Here is a 22731-nt window from a genome sequence, read left to right on the forward strand (position 1 = left end):
TCACGATTACAAGAATTACATTCTGACGTCTGACCATACCATTGATGGATCACAATGTTTTCAATGATCATAAATCGCATTTATCAGATTTTTTAAAAAAAGGTATGAAATGAGTATTTCTTTGTGAGAGAAGAGTATCACAACTTTCGATGGTAATATACATAAAGTTCGCGCCTTCAAAAGAATAGTCCAGTTTTGGGTTGAACCTGTTGAGTAGGAAGAGGTGAAGTGTTTTCCTCTGTTAAATGATTAAACAAAAACCTGGAGCTCGCGAACGCGCGTTGATTGATGAAATATGTGAATAGTAGTGTGGAGATGTTCTTTGTGCACTACTTCCCAACATCTCGATATACAATACTACAAGACCATGTACGGGTTGTGAATGGGTAGCGAAACCGTTTTCAGTATCAATAAAGCCAAGCATGGTCTGCAATCTATACAGATGACTGGAAAACTCTTTTTGACTTCGTCTGGAAAACAAAAACTTTCAACCTCTCGATGTTCTTTGCCACAAATTACCTTGCGAATCAGGAGTCTAAACAGCCACCAAAGCTCCAATACCGAAGCTGGTTAGATCCGTCTCACAGCTATCTAACATTAAACCCAACATATCGAAATTGTGCAGGCTAAAGCATCCTCATTCTTCCCATTAATTAATTAATCATTAATGTCCAAATTATTACTGTTGAAATTGACTTGAGTTTCACCCACCTATTGATTCCGTACTGTCTAATTTGATTTTTATGTTCTGAATCTTGTAAATAAAGTTAATATGATAATCACATGTTTTTTTTACAATGTTCTCAGAAGGGTAAAAAGTTGGGAAGGCCTGCTAACGAAACAAAAAAAAATTGTTTGCCTTGACCACTGGTACTGAAGGAAGTTTTCTTCAGCATTGACTCGTGATGGGACTTGGGTCCACCAGTAATTTTCTGAAGCATGGTGTCGAGTATGGAAAGACGGGAAAAAAGGAGAGGTCGGCCCTGCCGAGGCCAAAACATGATTGCCAGCTGGTTTTTTGGGGGACTTTAAATGTGTGCTTCTCGACAAATGATCAGAGAACGATCAATGCCGCTTACTACTGTGCATTTCTGGAAGTTAAGGCAGCTTACCGAAAAAAGAGAGAAGCAGAAGACCCATTAGGAAGGCATTCGACTCCGTGATACTGGTCGAGCGAACCAAACTGGCCAAAAATCGGAGGAATGTTCTGGCAGGATCTCGAAGAGGCACCACACATTCCGGTCCCTTTCAGGCCATTCAAAACACTCAATTCGATGGGAGAAATGTGTTTTAAAGGAATAAATTGAAAAAACTAATTCTTCAATATTTCTTTTAATCTTTGGAAAATCAGAATATTCGGTCGAGCATTCCAAATCTCGCGATTCAAATCAAAGACGTATAGGACGGTTTTAGAAAATCGATTAACTAGAAACTGTAGGGCTCGCATATCGGCGCTCAGGGTCTATTGAATCGATGAAAGAAATATTGGTTTGTGAGGGACAAAAGGTTTTCTTAAGGATTTGAGGGGGTTCCACAAACGGACGTATGAAGCCGACAAATCTTTGGCAGTTGTTCATCGAGAGCGATAAATAAAGAGAACAAGTCCGCAGGGTGACGCACAATAATGAGACCAGTTGTAAATTGGTTTGACTTGTGACAGGGGATGGGACAATGGCGAGTCCCCGACAAAGGAGTCCTTCGCCTTTACACCTATATTACCTGATACACTTCTCTCTGCCGCCTTTTTTCTATCTTTCCAGATCTCCTCGTGACAAATTCTCAACAAGAGGACCGGCCGACCAATTCGGGCTATGTCTCATTCAAACGAGAGAAAAAATATTCTTCGAATCCAAGAGGACGTCTCTTTTTTCCCACCGATCGGGCAAAATGGAACATGGATCATGTTAATGATTTTTTTCCGAGCCTGTTCACATAAAAGAAATTTCTCGCTTCGATATTAAATTTGTTTCAATGCTGGTGTGATTATGGTCTTTTCTCGCTGGTTTACGTTTTACTCACACGCAACTTCACGCCATCTTCAGATTAAAACTGAACGGTCCGATAGCACGAAGTGGCCAGTGACGTTCAGTACAACACTCTGAGACCTTTAAGTTAAATTCAGCCCTACTTTATATACTTACAAAACTGGGGAGGGGGGTCAGTGGCCGCCATGGTTTGACAAGGCGCTAAACACTGTAAAGTGAAGGTCCCGGGGTTGAATCCAGCGGCCCTGCATTCGAACCCGATATTTATAAATGGGCTTTTATCAAGCACACCAGCACCCCGAGGGTTCATATAACCTCTGCTGTTGCGAATCCTCGTAAAAAACAGACAATTCACAGTGAAAAGTGATTTTTTTCATCTCCCAAAAAAAAATACATACGTGAAAATAATAATAATGTATTAATAGGACTTCTTCAGAAAATCAACAATTACATTGCTACAAAAACAACTAGAACACAGTTGATTTCTGTTTGTCCTGGTACTCAGTAGAGTCTATTTTATGCACCTCTATCTGTTTAGTTTGGTTTTGAAATTCAGCACCCTGACCATAATCGAGATGTACATCCATTCTCCTCGCCTTGGTTGCACTCTTCTCATCTACTCTACTTAGTTTAGTTTTGTGATTCAGCATCAAACCGAGCCTATAGACGAGATGTACGTACACCCATTATTCTGGCGACTTTGTGGTGGCTGTACACTTCCTCTGTATTGTGCTCACTCAAATGCCGCACTAATGCCACTAAACAAAATAAAATAAATTTTTAGTGTACCAAGATGGATGGATGAAACGATACTGTTAAAAGCTGATTCAAAAATAAGTGTCACGAGCGGTATGAGTCATAGAAGTCACCGTAGCTCCCGTGGTTAGCAGCGCCTATTGAGGCGAAGATCGCTGGTTCAAATCCCGCTCGTGTCACTTGCTTTTTCATCGACCAAGACGTTAGATTCAAAGTGCAGTTAATTAAAATATGTAATAGGTCAGTTATGACCACGAAATACATATTTGGATCCTACGTTTACAGTTTTACAGTGTATACCATGATAACTGCAAATTACCAAATATTAAAGAAAGTAAAGTGTACGGTGATTCTGGCCATTCGTACAGTTGTCTCTTTCCCGATGGTTTCGCTAGGTCCTTTAATTACTGATAATTGTTATTTTCATTGTCGCCCCACGTTAACAGGCCGCAAATAACAATGTAATCAGCGTTCGAGTCAAAACAACCCGAAGCGCCCATACCTACTCCAATTTGGTCGTTAACGGATGAACGGGCAAAGAGGTTTCGAAGAAGGAGTTGACACGAGGGTAATTATCGTATAGATTTTTATTCGCCGATGAATCAGTTCCGTGGTAGAATATTTGCATTTAAATGATAGGGAGGGTGTTCTAGTTAAGAGGGCGAGCGATGGAGGGTGGAAAGTGTTCATCTAAATCTAATGTAACTCATTTGAACCGGGTGGGAGACGGAGCGAAGCCCCGCCGCTCCTTATCCACTCTTCGCCCTTCCATGAACAACATACTAATTTATAGATCGCTAACACTCTCCGCACAGGTCACTCATTAAAATCCCTGCATATTCCACACCCCTTTGATCTTAAACGCGCGCACATCCGCCTCGCCCCCAATCCATTAAAACGGTTGAACCTTTTGAAGAGAGGATTCGGATCAACGGTTCAACATACGCTAAATTTACGCAGGGCGTTGGAGAACTCAAAAAGACGGCTTGTATAAACCTTTCATTATATTCCGGGCCTAATTTGTTTTTTAGGGTTCAGACGCGTTGGCCTACCCTCATGATGTTCGTTTTCATCTCTCCAAAGAATTTATTTCTGGAACAAGTGAAAATATAACTAGAAAGATAATAAATAAATTTAAAAAAATTATTGCTCCAAAATAAAAAATACACCAATTAAAATATATAATTTATAAACTGCCTGCAAATAATACTGCGTATTGAAAATTCAGGAACTACTTTACACTGTGAAAAGAGATCTGAACTAGAAAATCCTTCGAACGACGCTTGATACAGCTAAATATCTGGGAATGACCTTAGATGCAAAGCTGAAATGGAAAGTACAGAAATAGATTTAAGATATAGACAACTATACTGGTTGATAGAACGTGGCTCCAACCTTACTATACAAAATAAAGTATTAGACAAACAAGTCTTAAAGCCTACCTAACGAGGTATTCATCTATGGGGTTGTACCAAACACAGCAATATCAAAATCATACAGACACTCAAAAAGAAAATCTTACATAACATGGTCAATGCACCTTGGTACGTAAGGAAGAAGGACTTACATAGGGATCTTAAGATCCCTGAGATCACGGCAGAAATACAAAGATTTGCTGCCAAACATCAAACTCGCCTCAGCCAGCACGAGAATGTGGAAGCGACCAAACTCCTACATAACCGAAACACCGTCAGATTAAAAATAACAAAGCCATGACCAGTTTTAATAAATAAATGAAATGTAAATAAAACGACGCTTAAATGAAGACATGATATCACTATCTTTAGAATCAAGTCATCAGGAAATTGGCTCCAGCACCAAAAAATCAGTCGGTTTTTGAGGAGTGGTAGGAAACAGCTCCGATAAACCAATCTGATAGCATTCACACCTGACAATTGCCTAAACATTCTTATAGCATAACAGAGTCGACCGAGTTTAGGTTACATTGGAAAATTTGTTCCTCCCATGTTAGGAAAAGATAGGTATAAAAGTGGTGGCCACAAGGCCTTTTGCTCCTCGATCTGAGGAGATATCCTGTACTCCTCTATTTTTATGTACTGGCCAGCTTCAGGTTGTTAATCGACCTCCATAGCCTTGCCATCAGGTCTTTAGTGTAGAATCTTGCTTAACGCTTTTCCTCTCCTTGTTCCAACAATGTACACCTGCATAGATTCTCATAAAACATGTTCCTCTTCTTCCTGACGGTAACTGCACAGTGTTTCTTTTGTCTGTACTCCTATTCGGTACATGTGCCTTCTTTTTGTTGCCTCATCTGGGGTGTTGTTCCACCAGGTTTTGGACTTGTTAAGGAGCCATTCCTGGATGTGTCCTTTTCTGGCATGGTGCCTAGGCCACAATAGGGTTCGGGCCGAGAGAGTTCATATTGGCTTTTTTGGGCCAGTATGTCCACTTTTCATTGCCTCTATGACCCGAATACCCTGGCACTCATGTCGTTGGTGTAAGTGATTCTGCCAGGGATTCCATACAATTCTATACTCCGTTTTGCTTTTAAATCGCATGAGGATAAAATTTTAAGTGTCGCCCTACTGTCAGGGAAAATGGCTATCTTGCTGGAATGTGATCTTGGCCTTTTTATTTCTCTGGTGCAGTGTTCAATTGCTATAATTTCTGAGTGGAAAACTGTAGCATATTTTTTCCTCAGTTTAAAGTCAGTCCCTTCCATGTTAACTTGCTTTCATAGACACCCAACACCGTGAGTTTGGGTCTATTAGAGACTCTGGCCATCTACCAAAATGCCCGCCGACGAAAAATCAAGGGAATCGATAAAACTGAGAGCTATTGTTTCATTTCTATTAAACGCAAGACGGCGGCTTCTCGAAGCAAGCTTTCAGCCATAACTCAACAGCAGTACTTCCCGCGGCGATTAACGAAGCGTCGTCCGCAAACAGATAAAAATATAAGCCCTCAGCGTTCAGTACGAAAACATTAATTTTTTTGCGAGGGTTCTACAGCATAGGTCATATCAACCAACCCTAGAGGGGGTCGATGTTTTTGAAAAATATTTGTTGGATTAGAATGCAGAGCCGATGGACTTTACCTTTAGTGATGGGCGTGTCAACCCCTTAACCATTGCGGCCACCGACGCCCAGAAATTGTAATATATATTCAAAATAAGAGAGGGTCAAACATGGAACCATGTCGTACTCCGTACTTGATTGGAATCTCGGAAGACGTCTCCCCATTGAATTTTTCTTTTCTGGTGAATAACGGCAACTACATGTTGTAACTAGTAAGGGAAAGCTACGATTAATTATTTTCTATTTTGTAATAATTAATCTGGTAGATTCAAATATAATCGTTAAAATTACAAAAAATCTAAGCCATTTGGTTCATTTTCCCCCCTAAAAATAGGTCCTTTTTATTCATATCATCCTAATGCAAACGTCTATTAGTTCCAAGCGTGAAAAATATGCAAACTGCCAAATTTGAGCTATTTTCCAGCTTTTTGTCATCGTTAAAATTACAAATCTAAGCTAATCGGTTTTTTATTATTTGGGCTTTTAAAGTTTCAGGTGTAAAAAGGTTGAAAACTGGCAAATTTGAGGGATTTGCCTAGTTCTTTTCTATTGTGAAATCTCCTATCTTGTTAGAAACTTATACATAAAAATAAGAGCAAAAATACTTTTTAAAAAACAGTTCAAGGAGGAAAAAAGTGTTGGCGACTGTCGTTTAAGCCGATTGGCGACGTCGAAGGACTCGACGAGAAAGCAAGCATTACCGATGCTAAAAATAAAAGACCTCGTTACAGAACAAGTAATGGGTAAAATTAATAATACCTCGGTGGAACATCTTGTTTTGTCGTTGATTATCATCTTACTTCCAGGAAAACATGATTACGCTTGTCGATCAATCCTTCCATAGGGATCACGACAGGTAAACATTTAATCATCAGCATACTCATTTATGGCTAAATTGGTCGAGAAGCCAGAGAAGACGATTATGCCAATTTGTGGATTGTTGACCAACCCATCATGACAAAATACAGGAAATCAACAACATCTTTGATAATACAATTAGCGGCATTAATAAACATTTTAAGAATATACTTGTTTGATCAATTCTTTTGTTCTTTTGTTCAAGATGGATATCATTTTGGTAAATTAGGAGCGGAAAGCTTATGTAAAAAACAGTATGTATAAAAAATCATGAATCTAATAGACGCTACTAAGTATTAAAGTATGCCTAAAAATTTGTTTTGGAAAATAAAATTTATATTCGTTGTAATAACTCCTTTCCTTAATAAGAATTTTTATAAGAAACAAAAAACAGAATTTTTGGGCACGATCCGTCGGGTTTTTTCTCGAGATGATATCAGGTGTTCTTAAAACTCCTCTGGGTTTTATCCAATACCCACAATATTACAACCGACAGTTGGAAGGCTGAATATCTCTTGTTTCAACAACATTTAGATTTTATGTCATTATAGTTGAAAAATGTAAGTATAGCTACCTACCATCTAGCGAAAACGAAGAATTCAAAAACCAATTGGTATTTGGTCTATCCAGTACCGACAAAAATGCAAATATACGAGGAGGCGTATTTATAAGAAATATCTCACAATGAGAAATATCCAGAAATTTATTTCTAGAATTAAGAGATACTATACGTTGTTCAGGTCTGTGAAAACATCTACACGGCATGGGCATATTCAATATCGAGATCATCTGTAGATGAAACAAGAAGAAATGGCCAACTGTATCTTTAAATGCGAAGCAACCTCTCAATAACCTGGGATTCAAAGAAAACCCAGGGAATAGAATTGCAGCAACGATATTCAATGACCTAGTGTGACTGACAGTGACTAGACCATAGATCTACCTACTCCTTAAAAGAAGTATCGAATCAATCGATCACTGAAGTAAAATAAGGCAGAAGGGTGCAGTGCTCGGAGAACAAAAAACCCCACTTCCTAGTATCCATCACCATCATCATCGTGTTAAAATTTCCACCATGAATATATACTACAAGAAAAATACTAATGTAATTCCTGTCTCTTAGAAATATAACTAGGAGTGAAAGGTGATGACAGATGAGAAATCTTGGTTCAAAGGCTAACCCCCGGATTGATTAAGTAGAAGGAACGGTGTCGACTCTGCGGTGTGGGCGAAGGCGAATTTTCAAGTACATTGAATGTTTCAGTGAACAATGAAATGCGATCATTTCGTCGTGCGATAAACCGTGAGTGAACAAAGTAGGAAAATGACTTCCCTCCTCTGTTATAAGTATAATGTACTATGTATGTTACGTTACAGTTTTTAACAATGGCCCTCTTTGACTCTGACCGGTACCCAGTGATATGTCGCTCTTTTGTTTCCCCTTTGTCCTACTTTGCGGAACAATACACCCCAACTAAAAGAACATTTTATTTAAATCCTTTTGTACGGCCCTATTCTCGAAACGTGGTAAATCACGGTCGGAATTATTTTATTTGAATATTTATGTTTATACATCGGAGCCGTTAAGTTCATTTTTTGGCTTACTGATCACAAAAGAAATCCATTAAATCTTGTCATTATGTTAGTAATAATAACAATATTAATAAGCCGTTTGTTAAACAAACAATTAAAATAAATATTAAAATAGAAAAAAAATCCACAGGTCTTTTTAGGTCGCAGTGGTAGAATGGAAAATTAAGTCAACAGTCAACACTGACCCCGATGAAATAAAAAAAATAGAAACCAGGTGCAGACTACACTATAGGTCAATAGGACAAAAATAAATACAAAATAGGCAATAAAACTATCTGCAAACTTGGAATGATTTTCTGGTTCTTTTTCATGTGAAAGCTCATATTCATCCTCTTCGAAATGCTTATGTTAAAAGAAAAAGCTTAAAAATTATGAATTTTACTGATTCTTTTTCTTTTTAAAGGTTCTTTCATTCCCTGTCATGCTAATAAAATCGCTGGTCAATTAAAACTATTGAAAGGTCTGCCAAATCAGGGTATTTTTCATTATGAGAGGTCTTTATACTATTATTCAATGCACAAAAAGATCCCAAAAACGGCAAACTTTGGGTGATTTTCTGGTTCTTTTTCATTGTGAAAGCTCTTTAACTCCTGTCATCCTGTTAGAAACGCTTATGTTTAACGAAAAGCTCTCAAATCTCTTACAGATTTTTTTCCTTTTACATTCTTTTAGGTCATGCTAATACAATAAAAGTTGTGAAAGGTCAATATCTGCCAAATTTCATTGTGAGAACTCTTTAAACTCTGTCATCCTCTTACAAACAATTTTGTTAAAATAAAACCTTCAAAATTACGAATCTTAGCGATTTTTTCTTCTTTTCATCCCATTCGTCCTAATACAAACTTCTAATTAATTCAATGCACAAAAAGGTCCCAAAAAATACAAACTTGGAGTGATTTCTGGTTCTTTTTCATTGTGAAATCTCCTATCCTATCTTTTTTTCTTTTTTTCAAAGAGAAGTTCTCCTTATGGAACATTTTTCTTCGTTACTAGATTCACCAATACTAGATAGGTGTGCCATCTTTTTTGCCAATGGACGCGTCGAGCTGAGGAAAAAATATTTTAAGTAATTTATTTTTTTTAAATATTGTTTTCTGCCTATGTTGTTTATGTAAGGTAAAGTTATTCCTGTCATACAGGAGGGTTTAACGTCCAACTACTAGTTGGGTGTTGGAAACGAAGGTTAAACCACTTTACAATACTTTTTTCATATTTTTTCAATTAAAAAGCCATGGGCTACGCCGGGATTCGAACCCGACTATTCTGCCCTCTGACCACTCTGCCACCGCGGTCCCGAATATGCATGTATTTCAAAGTTTATTAAGTGTCAAAAGACTCGTTTTTTTACCTAGGATACGAAAGAAAAATGCAGAGTCGTATTAAATGAGATTAAATATAGTTTAAAGAATACGATATACAAAATAGTCAAAAAATATTTGTTTTTGAAAAAAAGATCGGATTCGTTTTAAGAATCCTTTAACGTTTTTAAATACGATATTTTTATTTAAAAATTATATTTTCAATTTAAAAAAAAAATATATATATAAAAATATTAAAAAAATAAAAACACTTTTTTGGGCTAGATAACGTGGGGCCTTTTTTCTCGTCGATATCCGGTATTTCCCATAAAAATTCATAACCCCTCTGGACTTCAACCAAATTCGATGTTATTACTCGAATTCGCCTTCCCCTGGAAAGCTGAATCTTTCGTGTTTCAGCCTATGATAACATCATTTAGATTTTATGTCTTTATAATTTAGAAAAAAAAAGAATATCGGCTAAATCTTGTCAAACGTTTCATTTTATATCCCCGGTTGTGTGGCACTATGTGTACATTATAGACCTGAAGACCTGTCAGCTGCTGTTCAGATCGGTAGTCATTTCACAAGTATCACCATTTATGTGATTTTCGGAAAAAATCAAACGCATAAGAATGGTAAAAATTCGAGGAAAAAATTATTTTTTGATTTCCCCAAAAGTTTGTTTTCAGGGGTTTTTTAGGGTGTGAAAAACGAATATCAACTTTATTTCGTGCTAAAAAATTATTTAACTTGGTTTGCTATGTCTCGGTCATAAACCTTGTTGGCAAATATTGTAAGAAGAGTATTTAAACCTTACTAACGGCTGTGATAACATCGAATTTGGATCAAAACTAGAGGTGTGGAGTTTTTTATATGGAACAATGGACATAGTTGACAAAAAATGCGCCAGCCAAAGAGGATTTTGCCGCCTCTGAACCACTGTGCGACGTCTTGATTCGCGAGTCGATCCTCCATTTTAGAAAGGAGTCAAACGGCGATAAAAATGTTTGCCGAGGGCGGTAATGTTTTGTGAAATAATCGAATGAAGTAAAGTTTCGGCTTCGAAAGGGCGAGGAAGAATGGAACCAATCGGCCTTGCTAAACATTCTCAAGCACTCTCAAATGGTTATTATGAAATATACAAATGACACAGGCGATGGAGCGGCGAGGGGCAGGGAGGCGAGTCGTTTCTAATTTGATTTATTAATGCCCTCCTTTTCTCTAGCGTTCATTATATCTACGCTTACCGTTTGAAAGGGTGTTTAGGGATTGAGCTTCCCACCGCCCCTATCATCATCATCTGCTCGCTGGGGGAGGAACCCGCCATCTTGTGCATTGTACCTCGACCAACCGCACTCCCCTGTTAATTGTCACGCCATGCGAGCCGTTGAAAACCGGAATCGAAGAGTTGTTGACACAGATCCCATACGAAATCACTTTCCGACACACGTCCGTCCGGACATATTGTGCCGACTAAGATATGAAGCACCTAATCAAAATTATGTTGGATGTGGGATATAATCATAACTTTTTTACCAGAGGGTTATATCGATCATCAAAATCACCATGGATGGAGAATGTTGGGAATCCAAAAGGGTATAGGAAAAACTGTCGAGACGCCAAAGATGCTAGCTAGTAGTTTTAGGTCCGGCTGTTGTTTTCTTTTCTTTTCCTGTTTTTCTCGCATTTTAATCCTGCTTTAATTCCAATTTATTTTCTTGTTTCTTCAGCCAAGTAATGATCAGACCAGTTAGGACGGTAACCGACTCTCTCTAGTTTTTATCCTAATGCTAGCCTCCTATAATAAAATATAACAAATAACTTACACAGATACGCATAAAATAGAAACAAGGTTAAACATGATATTCTAGTTGGCATTCACATTATCCATATATTCCTCGTGGTAATTGGGGACAAGCCCCTCCATTCACGCTAATAAATGACAACCACACACTAGACTTCATTCACACTGGCCGAGAATACTCGATATCCCTCGGGGTAATTGGGGATAAGCCTCTTTATTCGCGCTAATAAATTACATATACAAGCCTTCCTTCACTGCCCCAGAGTAATCGATATTCGTCTGAGTAATTGGGGAAGAAGACCCTCCATTCGAGATTTTAAAAAATTAATTAATTTAAAAAAATTAACACTTTCCCAGGGTACTTGATATTTCTCTGGGTAATTGGGGTAAGCCCCTCCATTCACGCTAATAAATTACATTCACACATCAGTCTTAATTCGGACTGCACTAGAGTATACCATATTCCTCTGGGTAATTGGGGGATAAGCCCTCGATTTACGCTTATAAATTACAATCCCGCACCACCTTGGGAAATTCCGAAGCTTCCTTAATAAATCAATGAAAAGAATTTTTACCACATCTGTAGACTATTGATTTACCTTAGTACTTCCTATCTTTTTACGATAGTTTACAAGTAAAGTGAACGATCAATGTTATGATTAGGAAAGTGAAAACAACAAATTAATTTTTTCCCTATAATTGTACCAAAAATCGTTAACTCAAGAGAAAACCCCTTGAAATGCAATAATTTAATAACCTTTATCTCACACTTAATTTCATTAATTTCACCTCTCGCCACCATCATAAGAACATTTCGGTGGACGCAACAGTTTTGAGGTAGCACTGCGCTCATCACTGTAAGGTAAAGGTCCCTTGTTCGAACCTGAGATACTTACAAATCTTTTTTTTTTTTTTTTCAAAAACACCAGCACCCCGAGAGTTCATAGTTCATATAATTGGAATTTGAAATAAAAAATAAATACATAAAACGAAAAAATCAGACTCATCAATAAAGAATCAATCAACTATCACAAGAACATCTTTTTTTACGTGATATTTAATAGAATAAGGAAAGTGCCTCGAGTGTACGTATTCAAAGAGAACACCAGGAAGATTTTACATGCATGGATTTGTCACACCCCTTGGCTAGCGAGGTGGAGCAATGCTAACCAAGTTCAGAAGTGCCCTGAAAAGGGAACATCCATACATAGGAAAGGGGTAAGGAAGGATAAGGAGCGTAACAGGGAATTTTGCCTCCATCATTGGTTACCCCCAGGCACCAGGGTTGATGTCGGACTTTGCCTGGGCCCACAAGGAAGGTGTGCAAGATCGTAGGAGGCTGGCTCCTGCTAACCTAACCTTACCTTACTCACAGCTTACTCTAAGTAACCCGGCTTTCCTCAGCTTCACTTAAGTAGTCCTCAACATACTGGAAAAATTTCGGCATCTTCAGTATGTCACCTCACCACATTTCACAGTTTATTTTGTTTGGCGGTTGTGTCGATGCTGTAAAGATTACCTGCTCTTATTCTTAGTCTCAATTCTCCGACTCGTCCAATATGTCTTAGACAAGGACCGACGATCGTTGAGGAAGACGAGAAGGCACAATGCTTTTGCCTGGCCATAGCATCAAGATTTAAGCAGACCAAAATGATTGAAAAGTACCAAAGTACAAGTTCATCCCCTCTCGAACCTCGTTACACCTTAGGGTCCGTCTATTTTCCTCCGACTCGTCCAATATCTCTCTCTTAGACAAGGACCGACGATCGATGAGGATGACGAGAAGGCGCAATGCTTCTGACAGGCCATAACAGGAATGTGTGGTGATTAGTGACAGTTAGTCGATGATTATTCGGAAATCGTGAGATGCGGTTTGGTGTGATGTAGGTTTCAGAAAAACATTTTCTTTGTCGTGCCAACGTTTCAATCTTTATTGAGATCATCTTCAGGGCTCACAGTGTTTGTTGATGATCAAAGAAGATAATGAAAAAAAACGATAAAGAAAATATTTTTCTGAAACCTACATCACACCAAACCGCATCTCACGATTTCCGAATAATCGCAACAGGAATGTTTAGGCAAACTAACATGGTAATGAGTGACAAGTGATGTCTGTACTTACATCGGACTGTCACTACTGAGTATAAAAAATGAAAAATATACAAAATCATGCTAAATAACTAACGACAAAATAACCACGTCCCGCGTATGATGATCAAAAAGAGACACAAATGTACAGTGTAAATTAAAAATTAATCAAATAATTCCCTTGACAATCCGGTGTGAAAACAACTGTATTCATTTGGTGCCGTTTTATCTTTTGAACGAATAAATCTTTATCGAATGTTGGGCAAACGCACAATAAGCCTTCGAACTAATGCCCTCGCACAAAGGATCAGAGATCAAATGGAGACTTGTGTGTATTAGCGGTGGTCTAAAACCATTCCCCTGTGATAAGCGTTTCAGTCGAATGACCCTTTTGACGTCGGACCTATCCCTCGGTTTTTATTTTTATCCCCTTTTTTTAAACCTTCTCGACAGCGCTTGCTAAAACCCGAGGTAGGGATCGCGAAAATCAAAAATTGCGTTTAATCCAAAGCAATATGAAATCTTTTCAAGCAAAAAATACATGCTAAATGGGTTAAAAACTATGCATTATTGAAATTTAAAATTTTTTGTTAAAAAAATAATTATTCATTTTAAATTAATTTAACTTTATATACATCCTTAATTATCTTATGTCAGTGAATTGTGTTAATCCCCCCCCCTAATATAATATTAAATTTTGTTCCAATCCGTGAACCTTTCTCAAAAATGTATTATTATTGGGCTTTCACTCCGAAGTCTTTTCGCTCCCCGATGTGCTCGCCCAAGGGTGTATACCTCAGGAGAGTTCACCAACCCAGTTATGCTGTTGGGTCGGTAATATTTCCCTTACGCCAGATGCTCAGGAGATCGTCGCTTCCTGACCAAGGGAGTTGGGTTCCAACGGGGGCTTTCGAACCCTAGGTGATCTCAGCCCCAAACGCATGCAATCTATAATCTAGCCTTCAACTAACTCACCTCTGTAATACAGACACAGAAATAAAATAAATTCACACCTATGTACATTGCACTCACTCTGATTGGTCGGTGGAGTACTCGATATTCATCCATCGATCTACACACAGTATTAATAATCTAATCCAAATTAGGGTCGATGGGGTTACAAATATTCCGCCATCGAACCTAAACACATACACACACACANTGTCCGAGTGGATCGAGGTCACGATAGCTCAAGTGGTAGAGCAGCGGCGTATCTAGCCGAAGATCGTGGGTTCGAATCCCGCTCGTGCCATTGACTCTTTTTATCTCAACTAAAAGCCCTATTTGATGAAAATGTTTATCATGTGCTCGAATATGAAAATATGAATCATAGAAACCAGTTAATTATTAATAAACAAAACAATGAAAAATAAATTTTTATTTTGGTCATGGTATTCCCGTTTATTTAAGCAGTAATAAGGTTTCATCTATATAATGTTTTGAAAGCTGCAGAAGTTCTGGTGTATCTTGTCTCAAACTTGCAACTCGTCAACGATTTTGCAATCTGAAGACCTTTTTATATGTGTATTCTGTGTCAAAAACTATGCACTTCCAAACTACACCGTACATCAACTAACCAGGAGGAACAGAGTGTAACGTCTTTACGGCGTTAATCCGGTGGTAACGGGAAAAATCAGTGCTCGTTATGAAAATCTTTTCTCATGAAAAATTGTATTTTTTCACATTTCGGTACAATTTTCTGCAAAACTCTTCACCACATCGAATGGTGGTTTTGGATAGCCAAAACAATCAAAGCAAGAAATCTTTTTAAAACAATCACAAACAGAAACTTGGGAATCAAACCTACATCATCCATATGATACCAAAAAAAGTAATAATAATATACAGACCCATTTGTTGATTACAAATCTTGGAAAGGAAAGGGAAAATCGTAGAGCGTGGTCTCATCCTAAAATGTATTCTACCTACCTATCCTAGATTCTCTAGAATAATATACTGGACCACCAATTTAACCCCCCCCCCCAATACAAAAGTTTCATTGCGTGTATCATTACACCTCTCGGAATGAAAGAGTACTGCTCAGAAGCATTGCTTGATTTTGCCCAGGACCACATCTGCCACCCCGTTTTGCTCTCGTTGCTCAAAAACATCCTTTTACTTATTTCTTAATCTCTGGATGGAGAAAAACTATTTAATTCTTTACTTCTTTATATCATTACCGACTAGTTTTCGACCTATTTTAAGGTCATCATCAGGGCAAAACATCTTAAACGTGTCTAACAATTGGGATAATTAAGCTTTTAAGAGGTGGTTTTAATTTTTTTTTAAAACAACCTCGACCGTCTATTAAAAACTTAACATGTCAATGTATAGACATATTTAAGATTGTTTTGCCCTGATAGGTCGAAAATTTGGCAGTAACAATTGAATTTGTTTCAACATTCAGACCTTGATCTAGATTATTGAGTATATAGAGTTGAAATGTAGTCGATACTTCTAACACTTCAAAGGAGCTCCAGAAACCCGTCAGTGATGAAACTGCTCTTTCCTCATACTATCATATAACTGAAGTTCCACGAGGCAGTGTTTTAGCTTCTGTCCTTTACTAGATATACAACTGATATCCCAAAACTTCCTGACACTTCTGTTATTACCATTGCTTGTGACATAATAATTCTCGCCTGTCATTACTTCCAATTTTTCCCGTAACATGCATCAACATATTAACCTAATGATGGAAAGAAAATAATCCAAAAACAGAAAAATCTGTGAGTATCACCCTCCGTAGAAAAACCTGTCTTCGAATCGCAAACCAAGTGAAATATCTGAAGATGTACCTAGACAAACGACTAACCTAGAATACCCACACGCGATTTCCAAGACAAGAATTGATAAGACGATGCATGGTCCTTCCAAGGCTACTTGACAAAAGGTCGAGCACGATACTGGTAAATGTACTTGGTCACACGGTCTGGAAATTTGGGGCTCGGATAAACGTTCCAACATTCGAACAATCCGGTCAAAGCTCCTCAGATAAAATTCTAAATGGGTTATTCTACATATTCAGTTAAGCAATCCAATGATCTAAATCTTATCATTTATATATGACGCAATCCGAACCAAATACCGTAAATTGAAACAAATCACCATTTAATCCACTGCTTCAACAGCTCTCATCTCTCATCTCGTTAAACCCTCGTTTTACCTGAAGGTAAAAAAGCGATGGCCCAGAGATCTACTTTAAAGTGAAGAGAGCGACACAAACTAAGTGCATAATTTACGTAAATAATAAAAAGTGTGACCAGTACGTACGTTTATAATTTTTTTAAGTCGTAAAATTTTGTCAAAACAGTTAGCCGAAAATTAATGCACTATTTTTAAAATAATCTAGTCTACGATTTAGATAATAGACTGAGAAAAATAAAATAAAAAAAGATCGATTATAATAGAGACCGCATTTTGAGAAAATAGTAAAATATGAATTGTGAGATTGCATTGTGAACTAGTATTTTTGTAGGTCCGCCGGTCATCTTTAGTAGTGGGTTTGAGTGATTGAAGGTGGCGAGAAGCCGAAACGCAGTCCATGTCCAAACTGCCGTGAAACGACCAAGCTAAATTGAGAAGAAAACCTTTCCTTTTATGGAGATAGCGAGCGTTAAACTAAAACCTTTTTGCACAGAAAGAAACAGGTCCCATGAGATTCCGTACTTTACAAGTGGTTCAAATAATTTTTGGAAAGTTGCGAGTCAAGTTGGTACATCTTCCCTTGATGTTGCGTTTTACGAAGTATTACGCCGTTTGAAGACAGAACAAGACAGTTATTTATATTCTATGTTTAACCCTTCCTTGCTCAACGTTGTCTCAGGGCAACGTCAAATTTAGCAAACTTGCCCATCCCATGAGTTTAGGGTAGTGAGTACAGTGTTTTTTTTTTTCAATATTTCATCCTGTGTATTGGTTGGCAACATTGACTTATTTGGTGCCAATCTAAAATCTCCATGTTGGAATCTTCTATCTCCAACATGGCTCTTCAACCCCACCACTGCATCTTGTATCGATTTTGAATTTGGCAAACACTAAATTTTTCAAACTCAGTTAAATTTAACCCTTCCTTGCTGAAAGTTGCTACAGAGCAATGCCAACTAAAGCAATTTTGTTTAAGGGTAGCAGGAATGCAGTAGTTTGGGACGGATCCAGCTATTTCCGCCCTTGTATTGGCAGCACTGATTTATTTGGCGGCAATCAAAACTCTCTATAACTAAACTCACAGGATTTTCCGCAAAACTTTTAACAAAATTGCTAAAGGTCGTCTTGCTCTAAGTCAACATTAGACCATAAATGGTTAAAAACTACCTTCTACAATTAAAACAGTCTATCAACTAGTAAGAACGTGGGCGTGAAAGGGGAAAATTCGCGTTCGAACTGAAAATCGCTTCTTCTGATCAATTTCACCTTTCGGTACACTTTTCTCCAAAACTGTTCATCATATTGAAACTATTATTTTTCCATTTTGTATATCAATAATAGGCATAAAATCGTAGCAAGGGTTAAAAAAAATAATTAAAAAACGCAGGAGTAAAAAAATAATGTTTTGCATCTACAAAAAGTTGTATTACTGTGTCACAACTTTCAGATTATTAATGGATAAATATTTTATTTACTAATGGATAAATATTTTTTAGTTACAGCCAAGCTATGAAATCGTATTAGACTAAGGCAAATTAAACAAAAAACATTGGTTGTAATTGACCGAGATAGATTTTGATAAAACGATACCGCAAAATTGGCAATTTTTCTGCTTCTCTTTGGAACACAAAACAACCTTTAAAAACTTACTCAAATTCGGTAAATTTAAGAATTTGATGTGTAAGCAGAAAATAAAGACGCTCCAGGAAAAGAAAATGTGTATCAAAATGGAGTTGAATAAATATTTTTTTTAAACAGCTTTTCTTCCGAAAAAACAGTCTTCAACCCACTAGATTATTTTCTTTGAGGGTGATTACTATGAAAAAAATAAAATTAATGAAAATTTTACGCCCAGGACAAACTATGTGACTGCATCCTCTTGACTTTAACTATTCTGCCATCGACCAAAGATCGTCTTCTAAACAGATCAGATTTGGCTGAGTGCATTGCAAGTGAAGGCAACAATTTAAAAAAAATCGTCGATGCCTTGTTCTACCCTTTTTTTTAAATACTTACCGTACAGCTTACTTTAACTTGATCCAAATGATTAAACCTCCTCCATGAGTCAAAAAATCGACCCCTCTTTTAAGTATCACAATTGTTTCGGACTTGTTTACATTCATCAGTACAGATGCTGCAATCTTTTGAGGGCGAGATGAAACTTACCCTCGGGTTCAGCGGGATTTTCTCCACACGGTGTCTCTTCTGGAAACAAAGTGAAATCTATAGACAAATAGGGAAATAATGAGAGAACTGAGGGGCTAATACAATATATTTGATCCAACAAATCAAAATCGTAAGCAAGGCGTACATCCATGACCAGTCGATTCAGCAGTCTTTTTTTGATGTTTTTTTCAAAAATTACTCGATTTCTTCTTTTCTTTTACCATTTCCCAACAAACAATTACTATTGATATTCCAAAAATACACTTAATATATTAAATAGCAAACTTTGGTAAGGGGGTTATACATCCACTAAACGTAAAGGTGTTGGGGCCTCGGTTCCATACTTACAAATGGGCTTCTTTTTTTTTTCAAAAACACCGGCATCCCGAGGTATATCATAAAACGTCGTAGTTGAAATACTTAGGCCGGGATTCGAACCCAGAATTGCTAACGTGGCAAATGTGAGACGGACACCCAAACCACCTTTGCTTTACCTTGGGCGTTATAAGTAAATTTTATCATACGGACTGGCTTACCGTCCAACTAACCATTGGTTGTCATAAGAACAACTTTGCTATACTCTTTTCATATTAATACCAATTAAAATTCATGGCTGACGCCGGGGTTCGAACCCAGAACTGCTAGTGTGGCAAACTCGAATCGGACGGAACAATCTTCCAAGATCGTTTGTAGCTTGCATTTTTCTTTTCACGTTTGATTTGCTATTTGTTCATCTTTTGTTCGAACGACAATTGTCAGATCTTTGTTAGTTGTTTCGAAATTGGTTAATAAACTCATTATTTCTCTCGTGTGTGTAGTAGTAATGTTTCAGCCTTACCCATAAACTGATCATACAATGAGATATTTACTTATTTTGATATTGCGATTATTATAATTTTCTAATTTAAATAACAACGTACCTTAACCCTGTATGGCTTAATGTTGTAAGCAAGACGAACTTTAGCAATTAGTTAGCGGGATATCCCGCGAGTTTAGGTATATAGGAGTTTAGATTTTAAGAATTAATTAAAAAAAGAGTTTTGCCAACACACGGGCAGAAACAAGCAGGGAGAACGCTAATATTGTCATTACTCTGAACTTAACTAACTAACTAATTAACTTTGGGAAAGAAAGTGTTAAATTATAAACTGGATGTAAAAAATTTTATGTTTTAACAAATTTAACAAGCAAATTTAACAATAGATCTGCAGTAGAAGATTACAAGATGGAGATTTTAGATTGGCGCCAAATAAATCAATGTTGCCAACCAATGAAGAAGGGTTGAAACATCGAAGAAAAAACTCTGTACACGTCATAACTCGTGGATCAGCTATGCTTTAGGAAGTTTGCTAAATTTGCTGTTCCCTGGCAACGTCGGGTGAAGAAGGGTTAAACTGTTAATCCTTGATGTATACGACTATTAGTGTAATTTCCTAGTTTTGTGCTAGGTCTAAATGAAAAGCATTAGGAAGGATGAAGACAGTTCGAATCAAAAATTCAATATTCGTTGTCTCCTTGTGATTTAAATTATTTGTTCGCGAACTTAGGAAAATATACAGAAAGTGGGAAACAAATTGCAATTAATTCGAGAAAGCGAGTCTAATAAAATTGGTTTACTGGAGCGTTATTAAACTCTAGACATGTAATGAAATCTAAAGTGATTGAATCGGTCACACCTTTTAGCTCGTTTTATACTCTGATATCAGAGAGGTGTTGTCGGCAGTAGAAGGGGTTAAAAAGGGTGGCTAATTTGGGCACAAAGCTACCCTCGTATTCCGTCGGGGGCGGAGAAAGGGGAGTGGGAAGAGGTTTGCAAATTAAATACGAGAAGACTCCTCCGTGGAGAGTAGCCAAGCGAAAGCCTTCTCGTGAAATTTAAAATTAATCTGATTACTGTCGAGACAGAAAAGTGGGCAGCCGGGCGAAACACGGTTATGAAACGGGTAAACAACTCAGAGACCTAAACTCTCATAATACAAACTTATTAGGGAGGAGGGAGCAGGAACAAGTTGCCCATTATCACTCCTATTATGACAAACATCTGTTATAAGATTCTTTATCCAATTAAACGACCTCCTTCTAACTAACCGATGATTTAACAGGAAGAGGAAAATTAAACAAATTTCAACTTCTCTTCCTACTCGCTTCCTCCTTTTCTTTGTCTCCTTCTTCCTTTCTTCAAATCGAATTTCTTCTCCGAAGTAGAGAGTTGTTATTAGTGCCTCTCTAGGCACCTCATGGCCGACTTTTGGACAACAGACCGGAAAAACGTGTGCTGTAGCTAAAGACATTGTTGCAGAACATTTGTTCGCGTTCTCGATAGAAAAATTCATCGGCAAGTATAACAAGATGCTGAGAAACAGATGGGCTCCGACTTATATTTGCCACCCAAGGGTGCTGAGTTCGAACCTCGACGCAAAACGTGGATTTTAATTGGTATTAGTACGAAAAAAGCATTGTAAAGAGGTTCTGACCCCCTCATTCGCGATACCCGAAGGTAATTGAACGTTAGGCCCGCCTGTGTTAGTGATAGTGATATGTATGTAACTTATAAAAACAAAACAAAAAAATAAATAAATAAATAAAAAAAATAGGCCCGCTGTATTTACCATTGATTCACCTCGACAGGGTGTCCTTTCTAGATAGCCCGGCTGAATTTCTTTTGAACCAATGACGCTTTTAAAAAAAAATACATGTTTAATATTTTTTAGTCTAGTTTCAAATTTTCCCTTTTTTTTTGGGGGGGGGGGAATTACACAGGGTACCTAAGATCCATTTCAACTTCAACAGTTCAAATACGACTCTTTCCATCCTGACACATCATTTTGAAGGATTTTTTACGATGAGTCCAATGGTGCAATCTTATTGACCTAGTGACTTATTTCCATGAAAATAATTTAAACGGTGCTCAGTTCCTCAATTTTTTGAGGGAGGTTTTTCCAACACTATTAGATGATGTTCCTTCGCAACAACGACTGAGAATGATTCTCCAGCTTGATCGATACCCCGCACACAAGTCTTTGCAGGTGAGGAGTTTTTGAATCATCATTTCCGAGATAGGTAGATGGCCCGATCTGTTGGCCTCCTCGGTCACCCGAATTAACTCCACTTGACTATTTTCTGTGGGTCATTTAGAAATGCCGTGTCTATGCCAATCATAACCCAACAGCCTAAGTTGATGACTGCGGCAAAGAAAAGAAATTGCTTGTCATTCCATCTCCCCTGACTCTATCGCTCTGAGGACCGGTTATTAAACTAGGACTAGGTTATTAAAAAGAGCAAATGTTTGCATCTTTACGCAGCAAGGCATGCAGTTCCAACATGAAATGTGATTAATAAATAGCAAACCAAAATGACTGTTTTTTTTTGCCATAACTTTGTCAATTTTGATGAATTTAAAACAATTTAAAATCCGATTGCACCATTGTTTTCAGCGTTTAAAATAAAAGACTAAAAAATATTAAAACGTATTTTTTATTGTTTTTATAGCTTCATTGGTTCAAGAGAAATACAGCCGGGACATCTAGAAAGGACACCCTGTATACCAAATCTCGCAGATGTTATCAAACATTTATCTATGATTTCTAAATTATACAACTTTTTTTCGAAGGTATTTCAACTAGGTTATTTGGATCCTCGGCCCGCTATTGGCCCGCTTGATTCGAACCCGGGACCTTTACCTTACAGTGATGAACGCAGTGTCAACGACTAAACCGTTGCGGCCACCGACGCCCCCAAATTTTATTGTTAAAAACTCTTTAGAAATAAAAAAAATTCTGAACGATATACCACGTAACAAGGAACATGTATTAATAAGTATTGGCAATAAGACCAAGTTCACATACGTATGGATTAACAAGCTATAGAACTTTTTAAGAATAATGGAACATTATTCAAAAATAGTACCGATTTCAAATACACTACGTGTTTTGATGCATTGGACACATATATAAATAACTTGTATTTTGTGTTTGACGAGGTGCTGTACAAACAAA

General features: G+C 37.4%; 1 protein-coding gene across 1 annotated transcript in view; it reads right to left on the reverse strand.

Moving 5' to 3' along the window:
• LOC106668889 (paired box protein Pax-6-like) overlaps positions 1–18771 on the reverse strand; it is a 211194-nt gene extending 192423 nt beyond the window's left edge. The window contains exon 1 of the mRNA XM_024226155.1: positions 18737–18771. The gene's annotated coding sequence lies outside the window, so the exon portion shown is untranslated. The remainder of the gene's footprint in view (positions 1–18736) is intronic.
• Between the last annotated feature and the right edge of the window lie 3960 nt (positions 18772–22731).

This window comes from Cimex lectularius, unplaced genomic scaffold (assembly GCF_000648675.2).
Source record: "Cimex lectularius strain Harlan isolate CLEC.00 unplaced genomic scaffold, Clec_2.1 scaffold66, whole genome shotgun sequence".
Classification (NCBI taxonomy): domain Eukaryota; kingdom Metazoa; phylum Arthropoda; class Insecta; order Hemiptera; family Cimicidae; genus Cimex; species Cimex lectularius.